This window comes from Cupressus sempervirens, chromosome 2, assembly GCF_028749045.1.
Source record: "Cupressus sempervirens isolate cs-2001-9-10 chromosome 2, ASM2874904v1, whole genome shotgun sequence".
Lineage (NCBI taxonomy): Eukaryota > Viridiplantae > Streptophyta > Pinopsida > Cupressales > Cupressaceae > Cupressus > Cupressus sempervirens.
The window spans coordinates 223613010-223628252 of NC_143119.1; the positions used below are offsets into that span (position 1 = coordinate 223613010).

Below are 15243 nucleotides of genomic sequence, written 5' to 3' on the forward strand. Positions count from 1 at the left end.
TTGGACTTTATATGCCAAGATTTCAAAATGTGAGTTTGGATTAAACTGAGATTCTTTACCTAGGACATAAGATTAATATGGAAGGGGTAAGTTTAGATGAGGAGAAAATCAAGCTATCAAGGAATCGGAAAACCCAAAGACCCCAACTCAAATTAGGGAGTTTGTTGGTTTGTGCAGTTATTACCGACAGTTTGTAAAAGGATTTTCCAAGATTGATGCCCCCCTTACAAACTTAACTAAGAAAGAAGTCTTCACTCGGAATCAAAAAGCGCAACAAGCATTTGAACAATTAAAAGAAGCTATGAACCCATGTCCTATTTTAGTCGTACTTGATTTTTCAATACCCTTCAAATTACAGTGTGATGCCTCAAGAGAAGGAATTGGTGCAATCCTCATGCAATAGAAACATCCAATTGCATTTGAGAGTCACAAACTCACTGAATCAGAAAAGCATTACTCTATCTATGACAAATAAATGTTGGTCATTATGCATGCCTTAAATTCCAACAATACCTAGTTTGTGGGAAGTTCATTGTTAAGACAGACCGTAACAGTCTACATTTCCTCTTGGGCCAAAAAGATCTTAACAATCGGCAACAAAAATGGGTAGGCAGGATTCAAGCATATGATTTTGATATAGAATATGTCAAAGGGGTGAACAACATAGTGGCAGACGCTCTATCTAGACGTCCCCATCTCAATATGGTCACCAATATTGTGAGGGATTGGCAAAGGGATATTATTGTTGAATAAGCAAAGAACCTTGTAGCCGGTGAAATGTTAGAATGGAAAATGCCCAATGAAGACTTCAAAATACAGAATGATGTTATATTTTACAAGGGAAGGGTATTCTCGACCCCTTAGTCAAGGATGAAGAGCACCATCTTAAAGGAGTATCATGATAACCCCTTGTCCAGTCATCAAGGATATTTCAAAACATATAAACAAATAAGAGAGAAATTTTCATGAAAAGGGTTGAAGAAAGACATCTAGAAATATATACAAGAATGCATGACATGTCAATAAAATAAGTCTGAACAAACACTCCTTGCAGGTTTAATACAACCTCTACCCATTTCTAATCAAAAATGGAAGAGCATTTCAATGGATTTCATAACCGGCCTACCCAAAGTTCAAGCGAAGAACAACACTTATGTGGTAGTAGATAGACTCACCAAATATGCTCATTTTTTTCCAATCAATACTAAATCATCAGCACGTCAGATAGCAAAACTGCTCTTGAGAGAAGTATTTAGACTTCAATGACTTCCACAAAACATATCAGCAATAGAGATAGCAAATTCATCAATCAATTTTGGCAAGAACTATTCAAGCTAGCAGGAACTAGTCTAACTCCTAGCCCGAGTTATCACCCACAAATAGATGGGCAAACCGAAATAGTAAATAAGTGGTTAGAAGGATATTTAAGGAAATATGTAACTGGAAAACAGAAAGCATGGATCAAATGGCTGCATTTAGGCAAATTTTGCTCTAATACAACCTATCACATGTCCATTGGAATGACTCCTTTCAAAGTTTTATATGGTTATGAAGCACCAACATTTGCGGACTTAATTCCACAATTAAGTCAGGTGCCAAGCACACGAGATTTTATTCAGCAAAATGCAAATATTTTTAAAACTCCTAAGGAAAACTTACAAAGTTACAACAAGCCTAGAATCAACAAAAGATCTATGCTGACAGGAAGCGCATTGAGAGAACATTTGATATTGGAGATCTAGTATTCCTCAGATTACTACCATATAAACAAACTTCAATAAAAAGAAATGGAGCAGAAAAATTAAAACCACAATCCTATGGACCATATCGGGTAATGAGGAAACTTGGAGAAGTAGCATATGAACTACAACTATGCAAGGGTAGTAGAATCTATAATATATTCCATGTCTCAATGCTTAAGAAAGTATTGGGAAAACAAATAGAGCCTTGTGCAAAATTACCACTACTAGATGACGAAGGTCAACTTGTCTTGGAACCTGAGGTTATTCTAGAGACACAAAAGAAGTTGAGAAATAGAACTATTACTGAGTAATTGGTCCAATGGAAAAATTTATCTCAGGACGACGCCACTTGGGAAAAGGAAGAAACTATCAAATTGCTTCAGGACAAGCAAAAATTGAGCGGGAGGGACTGTAATAACCCCTAGGAATCAAGGTAAACAATTAATGGTGGTTCACAATTTTAAATAAATAATAAATTTATTTATTTTTGATAAAAATAATAATGTTTTAATTATGACATAATTATCATATTGGCTATCACAAATCTACATATAAAAATATATATATATAAATATACATATATATAATCAAATCAAATGAATATTATAAATATTATTATACAAAATAATCAAATATCAATATTACATCAAACTATTGATAAACCTACTTATTCAAATCATTCACAAATTGGAAAGTCACGATATGTACCACTGGTTGTGACTCCTAGATACCCGAACACCTTATTTAATCCAAACTACAACATTGGGAAGATGAGGACAAGACGAAAACATTCGAAGGACACCAAATACGATAATCAAACTGGACACAACAAATTACTATCAACCCGTAGGAAGACAGAGACTCAAAGACACACCCTACCTACTTGTATTTACATCTATAACACCATTTGGCACAAACTCAGTACCAAGAATGCAGGACAATAAACAGATCATATGCGAGTAGAAAAAAGGTACTAAGGCAGTACACACGCACAGGGGTACATGCCACCAGAACACCAAAATACCATCCTTAACAAATAGAATACATCAAATGAGTCTGAACCCAACGTATTCAAGCCAGGATTGACATATTGCAAGACAGCAAACCATCCCATCAAGACACAGCCAAATACACTCATCTGGATGAAGGTTAGAGAGAATTAACATCGGTGATCTCTATTAATTAAACAAATACAAATAGAACCTGGAGACTCCAGCACTAGGAGTTAGTAAATTAGAGCAAAGGCTTAATTCAAAGGAATTGAAATAAAGGATATTTTCAGCAAGGAAGGAGAATATTTTCCATAGAAGGTTGAAATTCCTATCAAGAATTGAGGCAGAGATAAAATATCTCTGAAGGTCAGTAGCACTAAATAACTGGATCATGTCCATATAATAGGATGAACCTTACCAAGGTTGTTCATAAGGCTTAGGTTGAGAATAATCTCTCCTAAGAAGGATGGATGGATATGGTTACTCATCCATGAGGCTTATCGAGAAGTCTGCGAGATGATGTCACTTAGTGGAGAGTCAGTCCAATATAGGAGCTCTAGGAGGCACTCCCCTAGGAGCTAAGTGTCAGATCATGATCTCTCCTCAAGAAGGAAATTCCAAATAGGAAATGGGATCTGTGCTAAATTTCTAATATATATAAATATATATATATATATATATAATGCTTAGATAAGAAAAAAAATTATCATAATTATTGGAGAACTAACATAGTTGCAAGATCCATTAGACCGGAGATTGCAAAATTTATCCAACCAGTGACCAGGATATTACATGGCTCTCCAGGAGTCGAGCTCACATTTGGAGGAGGTTACTGTGGAGTTGGAGCAAGTACAGTCGACACCAACCCCAAACTCAGTTTAGTTACAAATTGTGGTGGTTGTTGGTGATTGCTTCCACAGTTGGGGATGAAGGATGTGATGATGTGGCAATCACATCTGTCCATGCTCTGGGTAGGACGATAGTGTGATTCCTATTGTGCTAAGTTCTCCAGTAGTCAGCATGGCGATGGGGGACTCTTTGGAGGGATGTGTGCCAGTTCCTAACACTAATCCCTCTTCTTCTCAAGATTTGGGTAGGGGATCACTTGACGTGGAAAGACGCTCTCATGGAAATTTCTTTCCTTCTACTAGAAGCAAGAGAGTTATTTCATCTCATACAACTGATAGCATTGAACAATTGGCAGTGTCACATCCAGAGGAATCAATTGTGGATTACGTGGGAGTAGGTCGACGCTTCCACATATAATTTCTACTACACTAAATCATTCATGGAGCATTTACTTGAGAGTGTAGATTTGCCATAGGGACCATACAAAGTGTCTGAGGGTACTCTCATCCAAGGCTCTCGTGCTATATGACGTTTGCTGGGAAAGATTGTAGAGACCTTGACTACAATGCTTCCCCTTAGGGATTTCGTGGTCGATTTTGCTAAGAGGGTTGCCTAGGATCCTGCTAGAACAGTGGTTTGAAGTCACAGATTGGAGTCGTCTTCAAATTCCCAGTTTCGTAATGAAGAGCCAGTGATAGAGATTGGGGTGTTTTTACCCGCATTACACAGTGGGGAGTGTTCATCATTTCGCTTTTGACCCACAGGTAGAGGATTTGTATTCACATCAATGTGGGTTGCTCCAGTTTGATACCATCCATTATGGGATGGGTTAGCACCATCTCTTGCAGATGGGATAAGCAGTTGCAAGTTAGAACACTTGCAATATCGACACACCCAGGGCAATTTAGCAGAGGTTAAAGTTGATGGTAGTGTTTCAAGCATAGTAACAAGAATCGCTCGAAAATCACATAAATCGGCAATTCAGCGATAAGATTCAAGGTGGGCGATTTTTTTGGAGTTGGGAATCGCCACACCCAATTTTTTTGGATGAATCGCCAGTATCAGCAATTCATCAAAAAAATTGCATGAATCGGATGAAAAAATGGGCAAGAAATAGTCTATAGCTAGAAAAGTATGGAGTTGTAAATTTAAAAAGAACAACTTGTTTTTTTTACTTTCTTTTTTACCTATTCTCTTTGTTATAACCCTAAAGGGCCTTCTATTTGTTAAGCATAAGTAGAAGAGAGGAAAAGTGAGAGAGAAGAAGAGGCTTGAGCTGGAGCCTTGTTTTTATATTTTTTTTACACTATATAGATATTGATAGTGATACTGAATCACTGATAGACATACGTTTCAAACTTTCATGGATCTTCATCTTAGATTTATACATACATTTATGATTTGATGTCTTATAGATCTTCATGATTTCATCTTACATACATTCTATGATTTGAATCATTATGATCATTTGATTTTTATTTATTTCAGCTAGCCTACAATTTACATTTTAGTACATAATGATAACATAGTTACGTATGTGATGGATTTTATGTTTCGTGTTTATGTATGTTAAGTTTTAACTTCTATTTGATGATGTTATAGTGTGTTTAAGTTATATTCAATAAAGGGTGCATGAAATAAGTCTTAAATTGTTAAAATCTCTACATTTAAAGGGTTTTTCAAATTTTCCGATTCATCGCTGATTCACCAGCGATTTACCCCCAATTCACGATTCGATTTGGCCGTGCCAATTCCAATACTATTCCGATTCTCGTTACTTTGGTTTCAAGTACCTATGGTTGTTAGCATCTTCTCAGTGCAGTTGGTTATAAGTGTTAGATGGGGACTCCGATGTTGATATAGTTGGTGTTTCAATTGGGTTGAGTATTGATGAATTGTTTGTTGCCTTCATCAACACCTATAGTCAATTTTCTGATGATTCTGTTATTGATATCCATTATTTGGGTGTTGGTGCTACAAGAGCCAATTGTGTGCGATAGAGATGTTACAAAATTTCACCTTTTGGATCCAAGTGGATTGTGGTGTACATTTTTGCTCTGGGATTACTTGGGGACAAGCAATCCTAGGGAGGGAGAACTATGATGTCCCTTTTTTAACAAGTTCGTGCACTTGGCTTGGTTAGTTCGTCATTGCGACCCTCGTTTTGAGAGTCTCAATTGTGGAGTTATTAGGCTTTCCATGGCCTATGGTGAGTTTTGGCTCTATTTTGAGGGGCTTACTATTTTTAGTAAGTCAAGAGTTGGTTCCAATGAGCTCAATTGAATTAGAGGAGTTGAGTGATGCTCTTAGTTTTTTCCTAGCTTCTGGTTTATGCTCCAGTTCAATCTTGAAAGAAGCATCTATTTTTAGTAAGTTGCCTCGTTAGGTTCATTCATCATTTTTCTTCATCAAGATCACTCCTGTGTTGTCAAATTTCAATTATGATGCTTCTTAAATCATTTTCGCAAGATGGGTGAATTATTATTATTATTCAACTAAATAAGCTAAGATTGTTATTTTTGTTGGTATTATATGTTGGCCACCTTAGTGTCATAGCTCATTGGAACCAAGTTTAAAAGTTTTAAATCTTGGGCACAAGACAGTAAATCATGATATGATTGAAAAGGTCATTTTTGGAAGCCAAAAGAAAATTACTAAATTAACTATGTGCCTAAGTATAAAGCAAAAAGACTTTTTAAGTGAAAGCTGTAATATTAAAGCTAAATTGCACAATGGAGATTATAAATATGGCTCCCATTATGTGAATGGATCATCCAATTGTCTATTTTTTTGTTGTCTTGTGAGGGTTTTCTGATTTTTTTATTTCAATTCCCTTGCTGAGGTATAAGGGTTTTGATTCTAAGTGAGCATCTAATCCACATCTGAAGTATTGTGGATTATATTCTGAGACTTATTGTTGCCTACCATTACTGTTTCTTTTGTGGCTGGGAGGACTACTAAGTGCTGAAGTTATTCGAACTCTATATTTATTATTTAGGGAGTTGTGAGAATTTATGGTGGATTCATTCGTCACAAGAGGGTTTGATATGTTTGAAAGACTATTGTTGCATTAAATACACCTGCGTTACTGATAGGGAGTTCATGTTGTGACTTGGTAAGCTGCCATCCATACTGGCAGTGTTTGGCTTTTGCACTGTCTATGTTTCATTGTGGGGGGCTGTGTGGTAACTTACATGCCTGTGTCAGACCTTTTTGAGGCCACATTGCAAATCTGGAAGCCTGCGCAGCATCCTCAAGGATCTGCGTCCAAGTTGACAAGCAGCAGGCATGTTATTTTGCCCATCGTGAGTGCTGTAAGGAATGGTCTGAGGTTGCTGCTATTTCATGTGAGGTTTGCAAAATATAGCTGAGGAGTTCCTTGCAATTTACGAACCTCATGGACTGCATATTCACCAGTTTCCAATTGTAATTAAGCTCAATTCATGCCATTTGTTTTAGTTGTTATTTGTGCAAACAATTAAACCTGCATTTAGCAGTAAGTTATTTTCTGAGCATTGCATTGCATATATTTCATATATATTTGTTCAAAAAATACAAAAAAGCACAAAACACAAACAAAACCATCATGGCATCGTCAGATGTAAAATAGAGGTAGACTAAGGGTATATACAAAAAATTTGGAGAACATGTGTTGCTCCTACATCCCCGTGTCTCAAAAACCTGGAGAAATACTGATTGATTGAGTTTAGAAACAACTGTATATAAAATTTGAGAAAGCATTTGCATTCACTTCAGGATGGAAGGAGCAATAAGTGGGAAACGAGTTCAAAATTCAAATGCAAAGGGAAGCGAGAAAGTACAAGATGGAGCTGGATCGTCTGGAAATGGAGTTTAACAAGGAATGACTGATGGGGATTGTCAACAGGGTTTTGATCCTGATGGTGGCAATGTGCCTGGATATCCGAGGGGGGGGACCCAGTCATGCAGCCTCTAATCCATTCCAGACGGTCTATACAAAAAAATGGTCAGGTTTGTTTGGCATGAAATCCATCGGTAAGTCCACTCTACCCCCCATGGAAAACATTTCGAATGGTGAGCTAGGTTCTTTTGGTTTAGAGATCCCGGACCTAATCAGTGATTTTAATATCTCCTGAATAGATAATACGCTCATTGGGCAGTTCTTGGGAGCCAGACCAAATATTGAGATTGTCAGAGCCTTTGTAAAGAGAAATGGGTTCTAAAAGGGCAAGTTGATGTGGCTGCAATGTCAAAAGGAAGTTTATCTTTCTGTTTCTCGTGTGATGAAGATCGCAGAAATATTTTGTGTGGTGGACCGTGGCTAATTGGGAAGAACACCATGATCCTGCATTGATGGCCACCCAATCTAAGCATTCAGGATGAAATGACAATTCAAGCACCGGTTTGGATGAAACTATCAGGTATGCCCTTGGAATTCTGGGTGGAAGATGTTTTTCAAGGAATCATAAACACTTTTGGAGAGCTCCTTTCTATGGACCCAATTACGGTGTTGAGGAAACAGCTTACATATGCATGAATTTGTGTTGGTGTCATTCAAGGTGTGGATATGCCTGAATGCATTACGCTATAGTCAAAACTAGGGACATATGTCCAGAAGATTGAATGAGTCTATCCCATTTGCATATTTCCATTGCAAAAAAAGTAGGACACTTGGCAAAGAAATGCTCGAGCAGAGCCAGTATACCTAAGAAGTTCAAGAAAGAATGGGTCAAAAAGGGCATCAAAGATTCTAATCCTAAGGGACAAACCCTAACAAATAATGAGAAGAGCAGTGATGCTAGTAGTAATGATCAAAAGTTGGAGGAGAAAAAGAGTGATTCTAGCAATAATGACCAGAAGTTGGAAGAGTTGAAGAAAAATGATAATGAAAATGGAGACCCACCCTTGATAGTTAAAGGTCTAGGTTTAGATAGGGAGTATTTTATGAAAACCTCTCAAATTGTGAAGGATACCTCTGAAGAGGAAACCCAAAGCAAAATAGCAGATGCATTAGTGGATAAAGGGATCTATGGCATGAGCATTATTGAGAGAGAAATGTCAACTGCTAGCTATGAGAATCCTCTCACTAGTAATGAGATGGACTTTCAAGATGCCCGAAAGCGTATTGTTCTTGGGGCTGGACTTTCTGAGTGCTCTCAAACTAATTCCATGATGGGAATAAAGTCACCCCAAAAGGTGGGAATACCCAATCTAAATGAGGTTAGCACCACCAAATGGGGGGATTTAAAAGATATGATTCAGGCTTTATAGGGAGAGGATGAAAGCAATGGAAATGATTGGACAGCCATTGTAGACAAGAAAAGAAATAAAAACAAGAAGAGAGATGATAATCAGAAGAGCAAGAAGGAGAATGTGGTAGTTGTTAGAAATACCAGGAGTAATAAAATAGGAGATGTTGGTTATAATCACACTACGCCAGGAAGGCATTCAAATCAGAAAAAAAAACTATGGAGGCGAATAGGAATATAGCGGATTGTAGTCAAAGAACCATCCTAGAGTCGAGATCATTCCAAAAGTAATGAAGATCATCTCATGGAATGTAAGAGAGTTGAATAACCCTTACATGCAAGATATGGTCAGGAATATGATAGGAGACAATAAACTAGATATGGTGCTTCTTCAAGAAACTAAGATGCCTAAAGATAAAGATGAGAATCTGACTTTTTTCAGTAATGATAAAACCATACAGGTTGATGTTGATGGCGCTTCTGGAGGTATAGTTGTGATCTGGAATTGTAGTAATATCAAAGGGGAGATTATATCACAGAGCAATAATATGGTGAATGCCAAATGTTGGAATGCCAAGGATGGTACTTCTTGGGTCCAAATTAATGTCTATGCTCTTAACACGAAGTGGGGAAGAAAAGCTTTTTGGTCTGAAATATCTTATCAAAGGAGGGACTTCATTGACGAGGGATGGGTTATTATGAGAGATTTCAATACTCCTTTGAAGGAAAATGAGAAGATGGGAGGAAGCCAGCCTAATCTGGACAGCAGAATTGATCTCGTGGATTGTATTGATAAACACCAACTTCATGATATTGATTTACAAGGTATATACTATAAACTACACTTGGACAAATAGAAGATCGGGAAATGATATCATACAAGTTAGACTTGATAGGGCCTTGATAAGCAATGCTTGATTTCAAAATTACAGTTGCTCTTTATCAGCTTTTGTGAGAGCAGGGTCTGATCATTATCCTATTTCTCTTTTAGCTGATCCTGTATCTATGAAAAGGAATTTTCCCGTTTGTTTTGAAAAAATGTGGACCTTACATCCTAGCTTGGAAAATCTTATAAAGAAATGGTGGATGATTAAGGTTGAGGAGACAGCAATGTTTAAAAGTTGCAAATAAGTTGAGAAATGTAAATGATAACATTAAAAGATGGAAGAAAGAAACTTTTGGTACCATTTTTTACTGCAAAAGGAAGATTTGGAGGAGTTGAAAGAGATACAAGACAATATCCAGATGAATGGTTATGAGAATGTGTCTAAGGAGGAGGACGCAAAATTGGTGGATTTACATGACATTATCACTAAAGAAGAGACTTTTTGGATACGACGCTCGAGAAAGATTTTTTTGGAAGAAGGGGATAGAAATACGAAGTACTTTCACATGACCACTATGAAACATAGAATGGCTGACAGAATTTCTAGACTAAAGGTGGCTGAGGTTATTACTGAGGAAGAAGAATACTTTAGAGGTGAAGCTACCAGGTATTTCAATGAGTTATTGAAAAAGGATATCCATCTTGATAGGGATAAGTAGAAAGATTTCGTAGACTATATTCCTAACATCCCGAATGAAGACCAAAATAGAGCCCTTACTGTTATTCCTTCCAAGGAGGAAATTCTTAAGGTTGTCTTTTCTTTTGAGTGGGAAAAAGCACCAGGCCTAGATGGTTTTCCCTTTCTTTTCTTTCATACCTATTGGTATATCATACAAGAAGATGTTATTAATGGTGTCAAGGAGTTTTTTGGTTCTAGGAAACTTTTGAAAGAACTGAATTGAACTTTCATTACTCTGATGCCCAAAAAGCAAGGTGCAGATAGTATGGATCAATTCAAACCTATTAGTCTTCGTAACTCTTTCTATGAGATTATCTCTAACGTTTTTATTTTAAGGATTATGACTTTTCTCCCTTCTTTGATCTCGAGACAATAAAATGGCTTTGTGCTAGGAAGACAAATCCTAGATTCTATTATTTTTGTTCATGAGATAATCCACTCTTTGACGAAATCTAACAAACAAGGGTTCCTACTAAAATTAGACTTATCTAAAGTCTATGATAGGGTGGACTGGGACTTTCTGAGATTAGGCTTGCAAGCTTTTGGTTTCAATGATAGATTCTTGGATCTCATTCATATTTTGGTCTCTTCTGCCACTTACTCAGTGTTGGTTAATGGATCCCCGACTCCTTTCTTTCGAGCTTCACATGGTTTAAGACAAGGTGACCCTTTATCTCCTATTTTATTTATTGTAATGGCTGAGTGCTATGGTAGATTCATTGATAAAATGGTCCAAAAAGGCGACTTTGTCAGTCTTAAACCCTCATCTAAGGATCAAATTCGTTCTCACAAGCAATATGTGGATGATTCTATTGTGATGGGAGAAGCTACGATGAAAATTGCTAGAAATATTAGGAAGGCTCTTGATAATTATGGGGATGCTATTGGTCAGCTTATTAATTAGCTTAAAAGCTCTATCTACTTCATAAATGTTAATAAGAATAGGAAAGCAAAGATCAAGAGAATTATGGGCTATGAGGTTGGCATTCTCCCAAGGTCTTATCTTGGTCTGCCCCTTTGCCTTGATCCCCCTGATTCCTTTTGGAGATCCTTGATAGATAAAATTTATAACATGCTTGCAGTTTGGAAAGGATCTCTCCTTAGCCAAGCTGGTAAGATTATTCTGTTAAAAACTACTATTCAAAACATCCCTCTGTATGCTCTCAGTGTGTTTAAGATTCCTAAGAAATATGTTGATATTATTGAAAGAATCCAAAAAAAATTCCTATGGACAACCATGGAAAAAAAGAAAAGATTGGATCTCATAGCCTAGGAGAAGGTTTGCAAGCCTATAGAAAAGGGGGTTTGGGGCTGAGAAGAATTAGTAATATGAATGATTATTTGTTGTCTAAACTTATTTGGAGAATTTTTTAATGATGATGGAGAATGGTAGAATATTTGGAATAACAAATATTATGGAGAATGGTAGAATATTTGGAATAACAAATATGCATAATGGGAGTCTTCACCATTTTCTTAACAATGACAATGTTCAAGGTGGATCCATAATTTGGAAAAATGCTCAAACAAAAAAACAGATGATTAATAAGGGGATAAGATGGAAAGTGGGCAAAAGTGAGACTGTCCAATTCTAGGATGATATATAGGTGTTGGATCACCCTATTAGTACGGATTAGCATTGGAATGGCTATATGATGCAGTGTAAGATGGCTTTTGTTACTTATGTTCCTAATTATTGGGAAGATGGTAAATGGGTAGACTTTTCTAGAGTGGATTTATCTCTCAGGGATCTCAACACAATGTTGAATGTTGTCTTTTAAATCGAAAAGGAGAATTCTCTCATTTGGAAGCCTAACCCCAATGGACTGTTCTCAATTTCCTCTCTATATGTTCAAAATTTTGAAGATTGCCATGAACCTTGCTAGGGGAAAGCTTGGTTCAAGGGCATGACCCCTAAAGTTAACATCTTTTTTTGGATTTTGCTGAAGGGTAAAATTCTCACCACGGACAATTTAAAAAATAAAGGTTTATGCCTTGTCAATAGATGCTACCTTTGCAAGGAGGGAGAGGAATCTGATGATCATATGACTTTACATTTTTCATATGTCAGAAAGTTATCGGATAAGTTTCTTAGACTCTTTTGTATTGAGTGGGCCTTTCCTAACAATATCCAAGAATTTTTACAGCTTAGAAGACTCCTCACAATATTCTGATCATCAATATTTGGAACTTTTTCCTACCTCAATTTTGTTGGGGGGTTTGTTTAGAAATGAATGATGGGGTCTTTAAAGGTAAGGAGTCAAATTCCAACCAAATATTTTACAAGATCAGGAGAGCAGTGACTGAGAATGTTAGGATGAGTGGTAAAGATCAAGAGCCTAAAGGCAATTGGGAGACTACCATCATTATGAACTGGAAGGTGGATGGCATTCATCATCTTCACATGGAGAACAACCATAGAAGCAATGCTAAATGGGATTGTCCTCCTAAGAGGTGGTATGAAATCAATTTTGATGGCACTTCAAAGGGCAACCCAAGGATTGCAGGATGCAGGATCATTATCAGAGATGAAAATAGTTATAGTAATGGGGCTATGGCGATCCCTATAGGTAACCAAACTAATCATATAGTGGACGCTAGTGCTGCATTACATGGTCTCTTGTTTGCTAAGAGTAAGAATCTTCAGAAAATATGGCTTGAAGGGGACTCTTTAAACATCACCAACTGTCTTAATAAGGTCACTACCCCTTCATGGATTATTCATAATATTATTTACAAAGCCATAAATCTGATTAATTCCTTTGATGAATGTGTTATTACCCATAACTATAGAGAAGCTAATATGGCGATTGATTGGGCTACTAATGTCGCTTGTAAAAGTCACATAAAGATTGTTTGGTATAATCATAATGGTAGTGACATCCCTATTGAAGGCTCATCTCTGATGAAGTACGATTAGATAGGCAGCAAACAAAAAAAAATTTTAAATGATTAATTTTACAATGAGGTATAATTATGAGGGTGAGTTGGAAAAGGCGTTACTGGCTGGGGTACAAATTATGATGTGAACATTTACTTTTTGTCACACAAGTTGTGGGTGCTTTTGGCGAATAGAAGAGATAGTTGTTTCTTTGAGGCCAAGACTGTGAATTTCCTTGCTTTTTCGAAGAAGAGAAGTAATTTCAGCAGGAACGGAGATATAGGTAGCAGGAAGAAGAGATGTGGGCCCGATAATTGCTTGGAGTGGAAACAGAAACCTGAAGTCGGAAGCATTCTAGTAAGGGGCAAGATTACGGGCTACCTAGAAAAGCTTAAGGGTAGTGATTCCTCCATCACTAGACAATTTCTCAAAACCTAGAAGAATGGAAGAGTTCTTGTAGTGAATCAACGCATGGAGGTCACTGAGGATGTTACCGCTGAAGCTACAAGTTTGGAAATGGAGGCAATAAATTTCTTCAAGGACAAAAAAGTTTCAGACAGAGTAGTTGATGTTTTCACGGAGTCGAACCAGGAAAGAAAAAGGTTGGTTAAAATCAATAACTCTTACTTTAGCCCTAAAAATATTTCTAGACCTTGGAGATTTGTCTTGTTTGTTTTGATCAAGTACATTACGCTAGATGGGCGCAATTCCAAAATTTATGGTCATCATTTCATGCTAGTGAACCATTTTAGGCATGGGGTTAGGATTAATTTCCCTTTTTACCTCATGCAATCTCTGGATAGCACTATTTTGAGCTTACAAAATGACCAGATGAGGACCATGCCTATCATGAAGGGCTTATGACTTTAATCATGAATTTGTTGAAAATGAAGAAAGTGGAAAATCCTCGTATGAGCAAGAAGACTCTTGAGGATTATGATGCGAAGGGAGTGAGTTTGAAGATGTCTATGAGGATGAGACAGATGAGGAGGAGTTTCAGCCGGCGGAGAATAAGAGGAAGATTTCTGCCCACCGTGGTTCGTCTTCTAAGAGAAGGAAATGGAACAATGATGAGGTGGTTTATGATACTGATTTGGGGACTAATAAGGAGATTGTGGAGAAAAAAGGTAAGAAGGATAAGGGGGGAAATCGGATGCGGAACCTCTCTCCTATATGGGGGCTATGGACATTAAGGGTAAGAAGAAGATGCCCAAAGGGGATGTCAGTTTGAACCTAGAAGATAACACTATGAATGTTAATGTGAACCCGGGGGAGGAAAATCTGAGACAAAGCTTTCATACTAAAGATCATGGGAATGTGACTAGTGTGTTCGGCAACCCAAGTTTGATGAGGAGGGATATTGATTTGATTAAGGATCAAATGCAAGATATTTGGAGGGAGTTTGAGCATCTTAGTAAAATCAGTAGGGGGGAGAGAACTTTGGGCCAGCACCTAGATAGACTTACTGATCTTATTGGTACTGCTGAAGATGTAACAAATATGATGAAAAGAGTTCCACCCCAGGAGGAGACAGTTAGAAATACAAACAAAATGGTGAAAGATTTGCAAAATAGGATTGATAAGTTAGTTAGTAGAGGCATGGGTATTGAGGACATGATGAAAAAGATCGTTGAACAAAGCTGCTCAATTTTAGAGGCCACTATTGAAAATATTAAGATTCTTTTGGAGAAGCTGGAACAGGGAAGAAAGGACCATGGCAATAAGGAGTTGAGGAATGATCAAGGACCTACTAAACGTACTAGGGCAAGTTCAAAGAAACCTGAGGCTATGAAAGATAAAGAGCTTGACGAGCTAAGGGCTTCTGCAATTAAAATGAACATTCTGGCTGATCAGGCTATGGACCTGTTGAAGACTTTGTAGCTGTTCCTTTGCTGTCTTTTTTTGGGTTTTTAGCTGTCTCTGTTGTTTGCCCTTTTGTTGAGGGTTCTTTGGTTCTGGATGCTACTACTCTAGTTGTTCATGCAG

At 37.3% G+C, this 15243-nt stretch overlaps 1 protein-coding gene across 2 annotated transcripts in view; it reads right to left on the reverse strand.

Annotated features, from left to right (window-relative positions):
- Positions 1 to 15243, reverse strand: part of RECQI1 (RECQ helicase l1) — a 151358-nt gene that overhangs the window by 105788 nt on the left and 30327 nt on the right. The window lies entirely within an intron of this gene.